Below are 19,665 nucleotides of genomic sequence, written 5' to 3' on the forward strand. Positions count from 1 at the left end.
GGCCATGAAGAATCTTTATGCAGTTTCACCATTCTTGTGCGGAGAAGCCAAGTCCCTTTATCCTCATCGTCATCACATCATCATCATCATCATCATCAATGGTGTTTATTGAGTGCTTCCTGCATGTGGAGAACTTTACTAAGTGCTCCGGAGAGTACAGCACAACAGAATCAGCAGGCATACCTATTGCCCATAGTGAACATACAGTCTAGAGGACAGTATGGTATTCGTTAAGCGCTTACTATGTGTCAAGCGCAGTTCTAAGCACTGGGGTAGGTACAAGTAAACTAGGTTGGATCCAGTCCCTATCTTAAATGGGGCTCACACTCTACATCCCTTCACTTTTGGGTGACCGTACATTTTGGTCACGATTTTTGATGCTCTCCCCCCTAACCCAAATGATGAGGGAGAGACATATTAGGGTCTTGTTTTCAGTCAAGGGGATGGGAGAGCAAGGAGTAGTGGATAGAGCATGGGCCTGGGAGTCAGAGGGTTATGGGTTCTAATCCTAGCCCTGCCACTTGTCTGCTGTGTGGGCTTGGGCAAGTCACTTCACTTCCTCTGTGCCTCTGTGTACTTCATTTGTACAGTGGAGATTGAGACTGTGAGCCCCATGTGGGAAAGAGACTGTGTTCGACCCACTTTACTTGTATCTACCCCAGCGCTTAGTACAGTGCCTGGGACACAGTAAGTGCTGTGTAACAAATACCACAGTAACAAATACCACAATTATTATTATTATTATCATTATCATTAGGACACTTCAGCTGCCATGCTGGAGTCTGAGTGGCAATGACAGAAAGGTAGAAGGTAGCTGTTGCCTTCCTCTTCTTCCTTCTTTTTCTCTCCTTTTCTCCCTATGGTCCTTCAGAAAGTTCTGCCTTTTTGAGTTAATTAGATTGTAGCCAGTATTCCCAGAAAAATATAAAATCACTGCTCGTTTCTTGGATAGGAAATTAAAGCAGTCAAGTCTTCATTCATTTATATTGGGTACCAAGGGGCTCCTCGAACACCTTCTGGCCAGAATGGGGAGGGGGGAGGAGAAGGAAAAAACGGTTGTACACATGGTTGTGCTTATGTGTGGGGGGAGATTTGAGGAGCAGAATTCTCTACTCCTTTGGTGGTTCCCTAGGTGGCTCCAAGAGGTTCTGTCATCTCAATCTCTCAGTAAATAGGTCATGTTGGCAGACCTACTCAAACCCCAGGGCTCTTCGGTGGAAGCTGCCTGTGTCACGACCAAAGTTGCTGTGCCTCAGGTAAAGATCCCACAGCTGAGTCATCTCCAGAGAGCGCTGGCACACATCTAACCTTGGAAAATATATGTATACGTACATTTTAAGGGTGTTTGCTAAGTGCTATGTCCCAAGCACTGGACTGAGCGCTGGGTAGATGCAAGGTAATCAGGTTGGACATAGTCCCTCTCCCAGATGGGGCTCACAATCTTAATCCTAATTTTACAAATGGGATAACTGAGGCACAGAGAAGTGAAGTGACTTGCCCAAGGTCACACAGCAGACAAGTGGTAGAACCAGGATTAGAATCTACGTCCTTCCGACTCCCAGGCCCATGCTTTATTCACTAGGACATGCTGCTTCTCAGTGTTCCTTTAAAATATTTCACATGGAATAGAATAATCTCGCAAGTTATGGGCAGGTGCCCAGCTAGCTAGTAGGTCGACCAATCAATCAATCAACGATTGGTTTTTTATTGATTGCTTAAATCAGAGCACTGTACTAAGTGCTCAGGAGAGCACAATGCAATAGGGCTGGTAATCACTCAATCAATAGTATTTATTGAGTGCTTATTCTGCGCAGGGCACTGTACTAGCATTTGGGAGAATACAATACAACATGGTTGGCAGACAAGATCCTTGCCTTCAAGGAACTTTCAAACCCTCGGTGTTACGGGAGAAATAAAACAATGCAACAATGGAGGTTCCCCATGAATAAAGTTAATTCAATCTCTTTGTTAATACTGGGATGAAGGAACCCTGGAATATACGTAGAAAAGTTTTCCTCCAATTTTGACAAACACACTCTTCCCAGGAAGAAGAGAAATCGGTCTACATAAAAGCAATAAAAATGATGAACAAAATGGAAAATGGCTCCAATGAGGAAGGCTTGATGGAGCTGAGGTTGTTTGGACGAGCAAAAAAATGTCTGGGATAATTATAGACTGATGTCAAGTTTGGAAGAAAGGAGTCAACTTTCTTCATGTTCTCTACCACCAAACATGGGGAATTGGGTACAGTTAAAGCTGAAGAGATTCTGGTTGAATGCACAGAAAAGTCTGTGGCTGCTAGGATGAGTTGACTGGATTAGACTACCCTGTGGGTTGCAGTGGGAAGCAGCATTAAACTAGTGGAAAGAGCATGGGCCTGTGAGTCATGGGACCTGGGTTCTAATCCCGGGTCTGCCATTTGTCACCTGGGTAGTCTTAGGCAAGTCACAACTTCTCTCTGTCTCCGTTTCCTGGATTAAATCCTACTCTCTCCTATTCAGACTGTGAGCCCCTGGTGGGACAGGAATTGCACCCACCCTGATTATCCTGTATCTACCCCACTGCTTAGTACAGTGCTTGGCACACAGTAAACCACTTAACAAGAACCTTAATTACTATCATTACTGGATATTTTAAAGAACAGAACAAACACTTAGCTAGCCTACATTGTTTATCTTTTCACCTGTGCAGAAGATAGGGGTTGGACCACATCTGAAAGTCTGAAGTCTCAAATCTGAAAGTTTCTATGTAATTAAAAATGAAACATTAATCATCATATCATTCTGGCACCATATAATTGTTAATGCTAAAATGCCCATTTTCCTTCTAAAATGATTTGGAGCAAAAGCACGTGACATTGAGGAAGTAAACCTGGAGATATGTTGGTTTTTGAAAGAGCTCTACTAGGTAGAACAACATTCATTCATTTTATTTATTGAGTGCTTACTGTGTGCAGAGCACTGTACTAAGCTCTTGGAAAGTATAATACAACAATAAAGACAATCCCTGCAGCGTGACTTAGTGGGGAGACCACGGGCCTCAGAGTCAGAAGGAACCTGGGTTCCAATCCTGGCTCTACCACATGTCTGCTCTGTGATCTTGGGCGAGTCACTTAACTCCTCTGGGCCTCAGTTACCTCATCTGTAAAATGTGAATTAAGAGTGTGAGCCCCATGTGGGACAGGGGCTGTGTCCAACCTGATGGACTTGTATCTACCCCAGTGTGTAGAACAGTGCTTGGCACATAGTAACCACTTAACAAGTACCACTCTTGGCCCACTACCGGTAAGCTTCTATTGAGATCTCCCTAACTTCCCTTGGCATTTCATGAAGATGGGACAACTGATGGAAGGAGGTGACTCAATTTCAGCACCTGGGTCTGAAAGAAATAAACTTAAATCAATTGATTTCAGACTTCAGTATCGGCAGGCCCAAGAGGAGGGACAAAATCTACTGTTGACACTGCGAGGTCTGCTCTGTCCTTTTTTTTTCATTATTATTATTTATGGCCTGGATCTTAGAGATTAAAGAACACGATAATTACAGGGCATTTTTAATCTTCTTAAAACGATATAGATATTCACCATTGAGAGCAAGGGTTTTGAACCTGGGTACAGGATTTTGAAATTGAGTGCCATGTTCAGGGCATCAGGTTTGACATTTCATTTGCAATAAATGTTACCCAAGTTGGAAAAGGCCACTTTACTCCAAGGGAGAGCAGACTCCCTTATTCTCTAAATGCTGCTCACAACATTACCATATAGATGGAGTTATTAATAGAAATGAACCATGGCACCACCTGTAGAATCAAATCCTGTTTGATGTTTGGGCAATTTGAAATTTAAGTGCACAGAATCTCCTGTAGAAAAGTTTATGCAGAAATGTTAAGTTGCAGGGAAGGTATTTAGTCCTCTGGATCTGAAAATGATGACACTGATAAATATCCAGAGGCAAAACAGAAAAAGATGCAAAAGTTTGACCAAAGTGGTAGAACTTATTGGTGAAAATGGGAAATGATTTGCCATTATTTTTTCTTACATTTCCCTGAAAGTAATATTAACCCCCATCCTGGGGAGGCATTAAAGTTTGTGGAATACTTCTTAAACATTTCTAGTTAGAAAAGAATCACTGTAAAAATATCTTCTTACTCATATTCTTACTTTCCTTACCATTATATAGGTGTGATTACTGGCTTTTGAATTTCTTAAATACTTTCTTTCTGATACTGAAATTCATTAGAAATTTAATAAAAGATTGAGCATCAATTTTAGGGAAATGACAAGAAAAGTGATGTAATCACAACACCATGATGAAAGGTCTATAAAACACAGTATTCAGTTTAGGCTTAATTTCACTTTTTGCATAAATGTTTCATAAATAATAGGTATTTTATGCTTACATACGGTGAAATAAACCTCTTTCTCTGGTGCTCATTCCTAGAAGCTGGCTTTCATGAGATAAATTTGTCTTTTGTAAACAAGGTCAATATTGTCTTGTTACTTCAAATTTGGCTTTGACCTTCCAAAAAATACTCCATCTTCAACAATGATGTCTCAAGAAATAGTGAACTACTTCACATGAATTTGGAGATGACATTAGGTTCTGTTTTGCTAATGAAACTTTGTGTGCAAGGTTTCCCGGTACATAATATCAATTTTCTTTGGGCTCATCATTAGCCCATTACACTGTGTCATCTTTGCAAAGCAATTCACATCATCTGCAGGTTTTCTCTATATACGTCTAAAGCATATACTGTCCCTGAATGATGATCTCGAAGACTTTCAATGAGTTAAAGTGTTTTCCAATTAGTTATTCTCTGTTTCTGCAGATCCCAGTCTGGTTTGAATGTTCTTTAGCCTATATCGGTTTTTGTTTCCCTTTCCTCTTTACCCTTCCAAAAATCCTTAATTTTTCAGTTAACCATCTTCCCAACATCCGAGAGGCCAATTCAGGTCTTATATATAAACCTCCCCTTAATCAGTCCATTTAGGAAACTCTCTGTGTTACATTGAAAAAGACCCTAATGGTTTTCAGAGTGGATGAGACGGCCAACTCAGAAACAATATAGGATTTTGAAAATAATAATAATGATAATATTTGATAAGTCCTTACTATGGGCCAAGCCCTGTACTAATGCTGTGGTAGTGGATATAAGATGACCAGTTGGACACAATCAATGGTATTTATTTAGCACTTATCAAATGCAGATCACTGTACTATGTTCTTGGGAAAGGACAATACAACAGAGTTGATAGACAGGTTCCCTGCCCACAATAACCTATTCAGATTAATAATTCATTCTTAGAAAAATCAGGGAATTGTAAAACAAACCTGTAGATTGGTTGGACAGATTAATTTTTACTAAGTGCCCAACTCCTCAATAGATGCATGGGTGTTACAGCGAACCTTCACTGACTTCAGTAAGAATAAAATAAATGTATTAAAAGGGACAACAGGCCCCAGAAGTTCAGGGAACTTTTTATTCTATCAGAAATTGTTTCGTCTATTCCCATAAAAGTGAATTAAAGGTTACGGAGTACAACTGCAAAAATGGCTGATAGTTAACTTATTTGACTCTAGAATTTATTGCTGCTGGTAGGCCTTTAAATGTCTCTTCAATTAAAAGTGTAGATCTATAAAGAGTACCACTGTGTTTCTCCTAGCAGATGTTACCTTTTGCTGTGACATATTTAACCATTGCATGATATGCCTTCTTGACTTTCCCTGGCCTGCAGTGAGAGATTAAAACAGAAATTAATTAGACTGTTTCCTCTATATTAGGATACGTTAGACCATCACGTGGGGAACGGCACTTGCTTCAAAGGGACTGTGCCATCAAAATAGATCAGAGCAATAACACGGTCAATACCCTCAACCTTTTGTTGTCAAAATTGGTGTCAATCCAGCAAAATAATTAATTTCCACCAGGAGGAAGATGCAGATGGTATGGAATGTCCAGAATTGGCTCTCTCATCACAGATGATGGATTAGAACTTATTTGCATTTCATAAGTACAGGATTAAAAAAAAATATTAGACAAAAAGCCAAGTAACAGAGCCACTGAGCAATGCGATCCTGCCAACAGTATGCCACCGGCCAAAAAACGGGGAAGTGCCTTGGAGTCTGGCTCAAAACACTCTGTGAAAGGCTGAATAGACAAAAAGTGAAATTCAAAAGTCAAGGTGCCCTCTTCTACGTTAATCCAAACTTCTAACCAATAGCACCTATTCTCTGATGATGGCATACTTGTGTTTCTTAATGGAACGAAGTTGGAATCGTAATAATTCTTTTCGTAGGGATTCTAAAGGGAATATTACAAAATGACTCTTAGCATTGAAGAATCCTTCCTTCAAGAGAAGAGGTGGCATTGATAGGTTTCGTTCATTCAAACGTACTATCGAGCATTTATATGTGGGCAGAGCACTGTACTAAGTGCTTGGGAGAGTACAATATAGCAATAAACAGACACATTCCCTGACTACAATGAGCTTACAGTCTAGAGTTTACTCACCCACCCCTTAATCATTACAGAACCCCATGGCTTCCATGTTTCTCCTCATCCTCCTTTTTCCTCACTTCTATGTAACAAGATTGAGGAATGCCAACCTGGGGGTATCCAGGCTAGAGAGATTTGGTCTTCAACAGAGGCCACCAGGAATATGAAAGGAGCATAGGATGATGGGCCTCCATGGTAAAATGGCTAAAAGACCATTTAACACCTTTGCTTCCAAGCTAAGTTCTCCCCAAACCATCAGGAGCTTGCTTCCTCTGTAAGACAACATGTTCATGCAAAGGAACAATAATAATAATAATAATGGTCTTTGTTAAGTACTTACTATGTTCCAAGCACTGTACTAAGCCCTGGGATAGGTATGATGCAGACAGAAACAGCCCTGTCCAACGTGGGGCTCTTAGTGTACGGGGAAGAGAAAGCCGATATTAAATACCTATTTTATAGATGAGGAAACTGAGGCACAGAAAAATGACTTGCCCAAGTTAACACTGCAGGCTACTGGTGGAGCCGCTATTAGAACCCATGTCCTCTGACTCCCAGGCTCATGTTCGTTTCGCCAGGTCAGGCTGGTTCCCAAAGAAAAGAGTGACTGTTTGCTTCAGTTCACAGATAAAATATTTTGATGTGTTGTCAGAGAATTAGTCTTTCTACACTTTTGTTATTTGCTCTCTTCTCTTTTTCTGAGTGTCCCAGAGGAAGGATTCTGATTAAAAGCAAACAAAAGGAACCACTTCCATTCAAACACACACCATCGTTCTGGCCTTTAAAACACTGCAGCTTGTGCTCTATTTAATCTCAGAGGATAAATGCCAACTCACCGTTTCTCACAGATCACCTTCTTTTCCTTTATAAAAATCAGAAAGGGAAAAAAATCCTTTAGACCCCGAATCTCAATAGATTAGTTGAAAAATATTGTTTCCCATCAGCCTGGATGAGCCCCATCAGCCTTCTGCTTCCAATCATAAATTCCTTCTGGGTGCCAGAGAAGGTCTATTTTTAGGCATTTTTTCTATTTAGCACGAGGGTGATGCCTCGCTGGTCTGGTTTCCAAAACTGCATTCACCCATGAACTCTTCTGTACAAATCTCTGCATTATGGTCTGACATCAGCACACTGGGCTGAGAGCGCTCGCCCAGTTCTGCGTCCCGTGGCGATCCATGGTGAGAGATGGTATGAGACTGGGAGGGTCAGAGACGGGCACGTCCCACTCCCCACTCTTGGAAGCAGATGAGGCCCATCCTGAAAATCTTCGGAAAATCTCCTTAGCAACAGGTTCAAGAAGACAAGGTATTGGACTTGGATTCTTTCCACCTCATTATTTAAGATTAGCAGGACCTTGGAGATGTAGACTAATAATATTAATGTCTGTTTCCCCTTCTAAACCGTAAGCTCGTTGTGGGCAGGGAATGTTATCTGTTTATTTTTCTATTGTACTCTCCCAAGCTCTCAATAAATACAATAAATAAATACTCAATACTCAATCAATAAATACCGACTGACTGAGAGTGTTGCCTAATGGAAAGAGCATGGGTCTAGGAGTCAAAGGACCTGGGTTCAAATCCTGGATCTGCCAGCTGCCTGCTGTGTAACCTTGGGCAAGTCACTTCACTTCCTCTGTATCTCAGTTCCCTCACCTGCAAAATGTGGATTTAATACCTGTTTTCCCTCTTATTTAGACTGTGAGCCCCATGTAGGACCCTATTATCACGTAGCTACTCTCCCAGTGCTTCGTACAGAGGTTGACACAGAGTAAATGCTTAACAAATTCCACTAAAAAAAACGAACACCTCACTAGCAATCCTTATTGAGGGTGAGGACTGGCTTTGAAAAACAAAGTGAAGATGGTGACGAGCTGGAATTTGTTAGCCATGGTGATGTCATTTGAATTGTCTTGCGGGGGGGGGGGGGGCGTCTCAGGAGAACACACATCATTTTGCCAGTCCTGCCAACCAAACATTCTGTGGAGATGGAAGAGAAAATAAAAATAGAAACTCGAACAGCCCTGAGCCAACTTCCAAATTAAAAAAAAAAGACCAAAATTAGCAATTTTGGAAAGTCAGGTCAATGCACCTCTAATTTCCAGGAAATTAATATGCAGATTAACTGAATTAATCAATCAATGGTTATTTACTGAGCATTTCCTCTGTGCATGGCACAACTGTATATATTTTCGTTACCCTATTTATTTTGTTAATGAATTGTACATCGCCTTGATTCTATTTAGTTGCCATCGGTTTTTACGAGATGTTCTTCCCCTTGACGCTGTTTAGTGCCATTGTTCTTGTCTGTCCGTCTCCCCCGATTAGACTGTAAGCCCGTCAAACGGCAGGGACTGTCTCTATCTGTTGCCGACTTGTTCATCCCAAGTGCTTAGTACAGTGCTCTGCACATAGTAAGCGCTCAATAAATACTATTGAATGAATGAATGAATGAAAGTGTTTGGGAAAGTACAGTACAACCTCTAAGGGTCGCATCTGGAGAATTTCCAGTACTCTACCAGTCTTGACTACAGAAGGGAGAGTCCAGCAGAGGCATATCCATTCCATTCCTAGCTTGGGCAGTGGATAGTGAGTGGAAGGCAATCTGCTATAAGTCAAAACTCCTCTGCGCTGGGCAGTAGTGGCATGAGAGAGAGTCGAAGGCGGAGACTCAAGTTTTCCATGCGGAAGGAGGCAGTGGTAAACCACTTCTGTTTTCTGACCATGGAAACTCTATGGATACCAGAACGATTGCAGATGGAGTGGGGTGTTTTGGGAGAGATGTGTCCAAGGTGCCGCTATGGGTCGGAGTCGACTCGACAGCGTAAGACAAAGTACTACACAATACAGTTAAGTACTTTGATAACTCACCTTAGTCCCACAATGTTTATAAAAATATGAAAATATCATTATACTCTTCTACTGACAAGAAATGAGGCCTCCTGGGAAGAGCCTTGGCCTAGGAGTTATAGGATCCGGGTTCTAATCCCAGCTCTTCCGGTTGCCTGCTGTATGACCTTGTGCAAGTCACTTAACTTGTCTGTACCTCAGTTTTCTCATCTGTAAATTGGGCATTCAATACCCATTCTCCCTCATTCATTCATTCATTCATTCATTCAATCATATTTATTGAGTGCTTACTGTGTGCAGAGCACAGTATTAAGCTCTTGGGAGAGTATAATACAACAATAAACCAATACATTCCCTGCTCACAATGAGCTTACAGTCTAGACAGACCAACTCAGTTGCACTGTGCTCTCCTAAGCATTTAGTACAGTGCTCTGCACACAGTAAGCCCTCACTAAATATCACTGATTGATTGATTGATTGATTTGCTCTATGAGCACATTTCTCCTGGTTAGGAGGAGAAGTGGGTTATTAGAGACCCGGACAGTTTCTCCTCTGGTGTGTTGCAGGAGGAGGACCTGCTCTCTCCACACATCATCACCGCCCCTCTCCCAATACTATTTACCAGCAGGTGCTCATGGCAGCCGCCACAGAGGAATGCTCTGTGCTGTGGAATGCACTGAAGACGGTGGAGGGAAAGGTGGGTGGAGGGAGTCGGGGGGCCACGAGGGAGCAGGAGAGACAGTCACAGGACTTGGGATCACCAGGGATGATTCATTTCCATCCCCTAGGGGGAAGGTTGAGACCTGTTTAGACACGAGAACGGAATAAGAAGATTGCCTTCATTAAACAAAACGGGCTTGGCCCATTAATTCATTGATTCATTAACCGAATATCAGAGGTCGTGGGTTCTAATCCCGGCTCTGTCACTTGTCTGCTGTGTGACCTTGGGCAAGTCACAACTTCTCTGTGCCTCAGTTACTCAATCTGGAAAATGGGGATTAACACTGTGAGCCCCACATGGGACAACTTGATTACCCTGTATCCACCCCAGTGCTTAGAATAGTGTTTGGCATACAGTAAGCGCTTAACAAATACCATAATTATTATTACTAATGAGATTGGAGGCAAGAAGGAGAACCTGTATGTGGAAGGGGTAGACTTGGGCTAACACAGTAGCAGCGAATGGTCATCTGTTAACCAAACATCAATGGTTAACGTCTGAGTCTCAAATGGGACAAAAAAAAATCGGAATGGGGATTTGTAAAACCAACTTTCTTTGTAGTTTACTGATATCTAAAATGCCTTACAAAATCCATGGATTTAAGAAATGTTATCTAATATAAGAAGTTAGAAGAGTGCTCTGTTCTGATTTCCGATCATCCATGCATCCCAACACCGTCCATTAACCAAGTTAGTGAATGTGTCATATGGAGACCAAAAACTTGAGGCCAGAAAGGAATGAAGCAGTGTGGCGTGGTGGATGGAGCATGGGCCTGGGAGTCAGAAAGTCATAGGATCTGATCCCTGCTCCACCACTTGTCTGCTGTGTGACCTTAGGCAAGTCACTTCACTTCTCTGGGTCTCCGTTACTTCATCTGTAAAAAACTGGGGATAGAGACTGTGAGCCCTATATGGGACAGGACTGTGTCCAACTCTATTTGCTTGTATCCACTCCAGCGCTTACTTCAGTGCCTGGCACACAGTAAGCCCTTAACAAATACCTTCATCATTATTATTATTTAGTGGAGTGTTTAAGACTTGAACTGCAGAGCGGCAGGAGCAGGTGGTGAGCAGGCACTAGGGCCTGGGGTCTCTTAAAAGACTGAGCCCACCAAGTTTGCACCCAGAACACTCAGAAAACAACCCATCCCTGCCTTTTTTACCTTTAAATACCAGGAAGGCTGCAGCACTTCCTTAGTCTGGAGCAGGGAGGTAACAGCACTCCTTCCAAAACTATTTAGTTTTCTTAACATTGTTATCTTGGCTCCGTAACTCTGTTCCTTATTGTTCCTAATTCATTGTTAGCTTTCTTTGCTTCCATCTCCCTCCGCTTAGGTTGTGAACCTCTTGGGGAACAGGGATTGTTTTTGATCAAATTATCCTGTAACTAGCAGTGCTGGGCACGTAGTAAGAATTTTTTAAAGTTCCGTGTTTAATGTTAAGAACATGAGAGATATGAAGGGGAAGAAGTAGGAGGCATTGCATTCAGCCAGGACCTGGACAATCTGGCTCAGTCATGACACCACCACACTCTTCTCCCTCCCGGACCCACGAGCGGAGGTAAAGGTGTCTCAGTAGCAGTGGTCACAAGAGCAGAGAGCTGTAGCAGATGCTGACACACCTGCTCCTTTGATTCAGATGGAAAATCCCAGATCTGTCCTTGTTGGCTGCTTCCCTTCCTCCATGGGCCTGATACATTACTCCCCAGTCCTTTTATGGGCAAGTCACAACTTCTCTGTGCCTCAGGTACTTAATCTGGAAAATGGGGATTAAGACTGTGAGCCCCACTTCTTTCCTTTCTTCCCCAATTACAGCCCCCTAGTCATGACTCTCCTTCTGTCATGAGATGCTCGTTTCTGATTTCTAGATCTACTCCTTCCATGTCCTCTGGCATTCTCCTTTCCCCTCCCAACATTCCCAATTTCCATTCTTACATCAGTCCTGCATCACCGATACCCAACAGTGTTGACAGCAAATCAATGGATTCCTATATTCCGGACTCTTCTTCCTCCACTAACACTCCACTTAATGACTCTGTTATTCTGTGGCCTTTGGAAGTCTTAAATGAATCTCAGATCCACTTCCCTTGCATCCTAGCTCCAGTTCTTTCCAAGAATACATTCATATCAATCAATCAGTGGTATTTCTTTAGGGTTTACTAGGTGTAGAATACTCTACCAACTACTTCATAATAATAATAATAATAATAATAATAATGGTATTTGCTAACAGCGTGGCTCAATGGAAAGAGCCCGGGCTGAGGAGTCAGAGATCATGGGTTCAAATTCCGCCTCTGCCACTTGTCAGCTGTGTGACTTTGGGTAAGTCATTCACTTCTCTTTGTCTCAATTCTCTCATCTGTAAAATGGGGATGAAGACTGTGAGCCCCATGTGGGACAATCTGATTACCTTGTATCCCCCCAGCACTTAGAACAGTGCTTTGCACATAGTAAACGCTTAACAAACACTATCATTATTATTATTATTATTAAGTGCTTACTACGTGCCAAGCACTGTTCTAAACACAGATATAGACACAAGGAAATCAAGCTTGTCTTACATGGAATGCACAGTGTTAATATCCATTTTACAGATAAGGTGATTGAGGCACAGAGAAGTTAAGTGGCTTGTTCAAGGTCACACAGCAGACAAGTAGAAGACAAGTGGCAGGGCCGGGATTAGAACCCATGTCCTCTGGCTGCCAAGCCCGTGCTCTTTCCACTAAGCCACGCTGCTTGGGAAGGTACAGTGCAACAGCATTAGCCGACATGATCCCTGCCCAAAACGAGCTTACAGTCTAGAAGGGGAGACGGACATTGATATGAATAAATAACAAATAAAATATAAGTAAAATAATAATAATAAAATTAATTATATGTATAATATGTATACATTCGTTTTTTATTATTTACATTTATTGTTATTATTATTATATGTAAAAATAAATACATATGTGCTGTGGGGTTGGGGCAAATATCAAATGTCCCTAAGTCACAGATCCAATTGATGATGATGACGATGGTATTTGTTAAGCGCTTTCTACGTGCCAAATACTGTCCTAAGCACCGAACACTGTTCTAAGCGCTGACCCTGTTCTTCATATCCAAGGAAACAGCAATTCTGCTCTCAATAGGGGAAGCTGAGGAACAGAGTCCACAGCCTCCATGTTTCTGGGGCTCCATGGGATAATGAGGGAGCAGAAGGGGAAGGGTAGCTAAATCAGAGCTAGAAATGCTCCTCCTGTAGAAACACCCTGAGGCTGTGAGAAAGTTTACAACATGTTCTACCTGAAAACATTTGCCTGAAACAGTGGGGAACCTGAAATCAGTCCCTTCCAAGGACTGTTTAACTGAGCCATTTTACTGTTGATAATTTGAATTGCTGAATTTTAATGCATTTGCACTGTGGTTTGCATAAAATTCATATTGCTCTCTCTGTCTGTTTTTCCCCACTAAATCTTTAACCTCTTGTGGGCCAGGACCATGTTCTAATTGACTGCCATTTAGTCACCCCAACATCTATTACAGCTCTTTGCACACTATAAACGCTTAATGCAGATTAGCAGTTATAATAATAAGTAACAGGGGATGAAAGGGCAATTATAATTTCTCAAACCCGTAAACGAGTTTTTCGTGGTGATGTTTAAGAAGTTAATCGCTAATGAGTTTTTTAACATTTCTCTGGAACATCATATATCCACGTCAGATGGCAAAGAAACAAATATTCACACCTATAGGTGTCCCAATCAGGAAACACAGATGTGATGAAGCAGAGCACATCTATCACTGCATGTCATTAGTGCTGATATAGAGCGACTATGCATAAAATAATGCTATAATTTTGTGTGAACAGATATTCAGAAGGGCAAAGAGGGATAGAAGAAGTAAAGCAACTCCAGACACTAATGCCGCTTTAAATTGAATTACAGTGGCACAATACTAATGTTTGTTCCAACATACTGACTCTAATTCAGTAAATATATAAATCAGTCTTGGTTACATTCACCCATATGTAAACTCCTCTGCTTTGGAAACCATAATGGCCAAATGAGACATCCAGATGCAATTCTGATCAAATCCTTGCATCTGCAGGTGGAGGAAGTGTGCTAAACTCAATGAGTCATTTATTCTGAAAGAAAAGGATGAATACTTTCATAAATCCAGGACTTTAAAATATCTCAATCACAGTGACAATTAAGTGACAAAAAGACCGCTGTATTTTGGCTAAAAGTTCAGCATGTCCTTGGCAAAAAAAAATTCCACATCTAATTTCAGGATGTCAAAGCACCAGGTTCACTAGAACATGTTTAGATTAAATTAGCAACCCACAATTTTACTAGGTTCTGTGAACAGATCACTAAAAATCCTCACTTTAAGAGGATTTTTGAATGAGAAATGTACTAATTAAGTTGTCTTAAAAGAACTAAATTAATCAAAACCAATCCTAAAATGCTTAATGACTACAAAATGCAAAGTATTTAATGAAAAGCATGTTATTTTGAAAGAAAATCTATTTGATGCATAAAATGCCGAGCACTGCATTTCACTGCAATAGACCAAATAAAATAATTTTGATACACAAAATGAAATGTATTTCTTTGAATTAAAATATGAGGTTTACAAGTTAAAAAATACACTAAAGACTGTAGACTGTAATCTCATCCCTCTAGACTGTAAGTGTGTTATGGGCAGGGAATGTATCTGTTGTATTGTACTCTCCCAAGCACTTAGTACAGTGCTCTGCACATAGTAAGCACTCAATATATTTGGCAATTGACTAAATAATTCATATTATCTACCATTAAAAAATGACATTTTTATCTAGACTGAAGTATTTTTCTTATAGTGGAACCCATTTCTTTGTCCAAAAAAACCAAGGGGATTTATGGTATCAGGCTACCATTCACCCAACAAAAATGTATGCTTGCATTTCTACAATATATCAGATTACAATGTTAATTTATATGTGCTTTAATATACATACATACATGTGTACACATTCATCTTTATACCTACTATATACATAATTGTCCTTCATATTCAAAGATATATCATTGTCTGTGAAATTTACCTATGGCTGGAAATGTGGTCCAAAAAAGCTGAAATGAGTCTCCAAGTCCTGACCACTGAACTCCTCATTTTTACTCCTGAAACCTTCCCCTTATTCTCACTTTCCCAACACAGGCAAAAGCACCACTTTCCTTCCCTTCCCAGAAGCCCACAGCCTTGCCATTATTCTCCAAACCCTCGCTGCCTTTTAACTGTCACGTTCAGTCTGTTACTAAATCCTGCGGGTTTTTCCTCTGCAATATTTCCTGCCCTTCCCTTTCTGTGTAAGAAGGCGCTGCCTTGGATCTCCTGATTAAACAGCTAAATCAGTCTCCTCACTAGTTTCCCTGTTTCCATCTTCTCTCCTCCTCAATCTATCCTGTACAATCTGTTGTTTGTATCACCTTCCCGAAAATATCACTCATCCCGTATTTCCCGCTCCTCAAAAACCTCCAGTGGCTATTTGTTTCAAATAGAAATACTCCCGACCATTTGCTTTAAGGTTCCCCACCAATGTTCTTCTTACCTATCTGCTGTTCTCACTGGATTCTAGCCAGCTCTGATTCTACGCTCCTCCCAAGCTAATCACTTTGCTGAGCTTGATTCGCCCAGCTCTTACCATATTCACCCCCTGACTCCTGACTGCTCAGACAGATCACAGCTCTTTCCATCTCCAAAGTCTTCCCGAAAAACCACCTCCTCAGGTTCTGCCATACCAACTGCTCTCCTTAGCATTTACGCATTTATTCAACAATGAACACTATTCATTTATTCATCTATTTATTAATTTGTTAATCTTTCCATATTTTTACTATTGACAGTTGTCATTAATTTCTTTCTGCTACTCCCACTATTTGTAAATAAACGTGCTAATTTTTTTCCACTAGATGGTAAGGTCCTTGAGGACAGGGATCATGCACTACTATTTTTATTGTTTTATCCAAATTACTTAGTACACCACTCAGCATCCATTTCAGCTCTTTCTATGATATTTTTGGTACACAAAATCAGTAAATACCAGTGATTGATGGATTGATACCTGGGAAATTTCTAAACTGAAAGATTCTTTTACACAGATGTGTTTTTAAAATTTCTGTATTTGTAGCAGTCATCAATATTATCCATGCAAACAGATATATATTTTTAATCATTCACTGGTGAATAACAAATATAAAATGTCTTTCTCTATTTACTGTTGAAATGTTAATTAGCCTAATTGTAAATAAAGATATTTGATATGTCTGTGAGAAATTACTCCTCTAACAAAGGCAAATTCAGTTAATTAATGTAGCTGTCAGGATTATCGTTTTCCCTTCTAGCACTTATGAACTTGTTTATACTCTCTTTATCACTCAAGTATAAGTCTGCTTAATTTATTTTGACCATCGTAGTTGTAAATATTTTTAGGTTTGTCTTTCTGGATATAGTGTAAACTCCTCGTTAAAGGGGAATGTGTCACTTCACTGTTTACTTTTCAAGCACCCAGTAGAGCCCCGCAAGGGACAGAAAACCGGTCTGATTCTCACCTACGTATTCTTTCCCAGTGCTCAGTCCAGTGTTCTGCACACAGTGAGTGTTTAATAAATACTATTTCTACTAGTAATCAACACTATTACTACTGCTTTACAGTGCACACCCCCAAGTGGGTGTTCGATTGAAGTTGCTGCTGCTAGTCTTACTAATATTTCTACTATTTCTATTACTACTACTGAACTAAAGTACCCAATATGTACCAAAATTAGGTGCTCCAAAAATAAAAGCCCAAGAAAACTTCCCGAGAGACTTTTGCAGAAGCTTCACATTTACACATTTCTAAATTTTTTTACTTTTTTATGATCAGGAACTGCAATACCTTTCAACATCATCATTTCCCCTGCAGTTTGAAACTATTTGCAAGTTCACTTCAGCTTTAGAGGCCGTGAAACCCCAGGAAAATGTCTGCGGTTCATTTACGATGCACTGACGGGTGCTTCTCACCTAGACTCGACCCTTCCATTCACTCCCGGCTGACAGAGTGTTTCCCAAATGGGCTCAAAATTACTTCACTCGAAGTGACTTAAGATGTGTTTCAACTCACCATTTCCCATTTCAGAAAACCACACCACTTATGAGACATTTTCTTAGAGTTTATTGATGGGGATTTGTGCTAGAAGTTCCAGACCTCAAAAAATAGGGAGGGTCAGTCGGGAGTTCACAGATAACCTCCAGTGTGCTCTGCCTCCATCAGGTAGGGCCTTTGCTCTCTGAAATTTGTCTTCAATGTGATCACACTTTCAGGAGCCTCATAACTGAAATGAAAATCACTCACCGGAGTCGTCACTTTTCACCCCTGCCTCTGTGACACCAATCAAAATACATCCACTTGACTAAATGACTACTGAGGTATGATTGTCTCTGAATGCCCTCACAAAACCAGACCCTTGAACTAAAAGAAGCACTTGGTTTATATGATTTGATAATCTGTGAAAATGTCCCTGGACACCATTCTTTAGAATCAGGTAATTTTAAGGAGTAAAAATAAAGCTAAAACAAAAAGGGATGGGAATATATTATTCGCATTATTTTTTTAATAGGGAATCTCTAGCTGGTTCAAATTCTATGTCAGGTCCAGATTGGTTGCAAAACTAAAAGTATTGAACCTCTGGGTAAATTGGAGCAAATTCTTTTTAAAGAGAGATCATTTTCTCTCCCTCAGTTTCTTAGGACTGAAAAACAATAGTGCTGTTAGTGCTGTATGTCAGAGGATAGGAATCAGTATTCCTGAGATAGTAAACCACATCCTCATCCTCTAAAGTTGAGCCATCATATAGAACAGTTGCCCTAATGTTTCCAAAATACATCAAGACTATCAAGCACTATTGGAGTATAATTTGTCAAAATGGATGTGCTCTGTGGCATTGCATCTTGGCAATGTGCACTTTGAAGGCAAGGCAGATCTGGTTGGAAATTAGATGACATACTGCTTTAGAATAATGAAGGAAGCATGAAAATAAATATCAATTACAAAACACCCGTGTCCTGATTTCTGTCACGACAAAGTTTAAAAATGCATTTTGTGCTCTTCAAACTTGGAAATCCACGTTCTGCATATCATCCACAATTCAAGGGACGCGTAACTTCCTCCTTTTCTCATCACAACTCTTTCCTTCCCATTTAACTTGTCTCTTTCCTCTGAGATCTAAGAGATATCTTTTTCCAATTCAAAATGCATTCTAAGATCAGTTTTCCTTTCTTATTTAATGCACTATCTAAATCTTCTGCCGATAGCATATGAACGCTCAAAAGATGGATCTTGCTATTTTATTTCCTGATTCAATAATGTATTCTGCTTACCCTAATGATCAAGAGTCTCTGATTGAGGGTATTTTCCAACACTCCCCAAATATAATAATCACAATAATGGTATTTGTTAAGCACTTACTATGTGCCAAACACTGTTCTAAGCACTGGAGTAGACAGTCTTAATCGCCATTTTACTCCAGATGAGGTAACTGAGGCACAGAGAAGTTAAGTGACTTGCCCAAAGTCACACAGCTGATAAAAGTTGCGGAACCAGGATTAGAACTCACGGACTCTGACTCCCAAACCTGTGCTCTTTCCACTACGCCATGCTGCTTCTCTAAATATCCAAATTTAAATTACTCATTTTAGAAATTTTCAGGATTCATCAGCCAATCAGTGTTATTTATTGAGCACTACCATGAATGCAGCACAGTAACAAAGAAACAAGAGAAGCAAGATGCATCCATTCCCTGGCCTCTTAACTTTCTTGCTCAGAGCTAAATATTAAGTGTGAGTTTCAAGAATGACAATGAATTCAAGGGAAAATTATTGATTTATTAATTAATATTAATGTCTGTCTCCCTTACATAATGTGTCTTCCAAAGAGGCACATTTCTAATAAATTAATGCATGAATGCAGTATAAAGTTTCAAGGTTTGCAGAGCAAATCACCTCAAATGGGGCAGGTTTCAAAGAAACAACAGCCCCTTTGCACTTAGAGCCACAGCTTCCAGATTCCTGTAACCAGGAGCTCATCTACCTAATCAAGCATTATTGACAAGTGTCCAAATGAAACCAATAATAAAATATTTCCAGGCCAGGTAGAAATGGTGTCACCCCTACCTTAAATCATAACAATGTCCTGCTGTAAGTTTATTAGAGGGCAGCATCCATCTGTAGGGAAAGGCTTCTGGTCATGTGTAAAACAATAAACTCGAAAAAAGGGTCTAAGCATTCTTTTTTCAAATGGATAGCAAAAGTGATCAGATTTGCAGATTATGTGAAAAAGACAAAGATGTTCACTATTTAACAATGTCCTACTCCTAACATGGAACACATTTCCCCTCAGCTGTGTCTTAGTCTCTTGACACTTCTTCCATTCCAACTCACATAAATAAAAGGAGAGTAAATGATCATTTAGTTCCCATCTGTGACTCTCTCCACCAACCTGCACTGTGTCCAAAGCTGCAGGTGGTTTGGGGATTCCACAGTACTAAAGTCTCTTCACACTTAGGTCTCTACTCATCAGTACTTCTGACATTCTCCAAACTGTT

General features: G+C 40.4%; 1 protein-coding gene and 1 non-coding gene across 2 annotated transcripts in view; one reads left to right on the top strand and one right to left on the bottom strand.

The window, feature by feature from the left end:
- Positions 1-19,665, bottom strand: part of CCSER1 (coiled-coil serine rich protein 1) — a 409,129-nt gene that overhangs the window by 121,754 nt on the left and 267,710 nt on the right. The window lies entirely within an intron of this gene.
- Positions 8,970-9,107, top strand: LOC114815710. The gene has a single exon (XR_003763512.1). It is a non-coding gene; the product is annotated as a small nucleolar RNA SNORA7 (small nucleolar RNA).

This window comes from Ornithorhynchus anatinus, chromosome 12 (assembly GCF_004115215.2).
Source record: "Ornithorhynchus anatinus isolate Pmale09 chromosome 12, mOrnAna1.pri.v4, whole genome shotgun sequence".
NCBI classification, from domain to species: Eukaryota; Metazoa; Chordata; class Mammalia; order Monotremata; family Ornithorhynchidae; genus Ornithorhynchus; species Ornithorhynchus anatinus.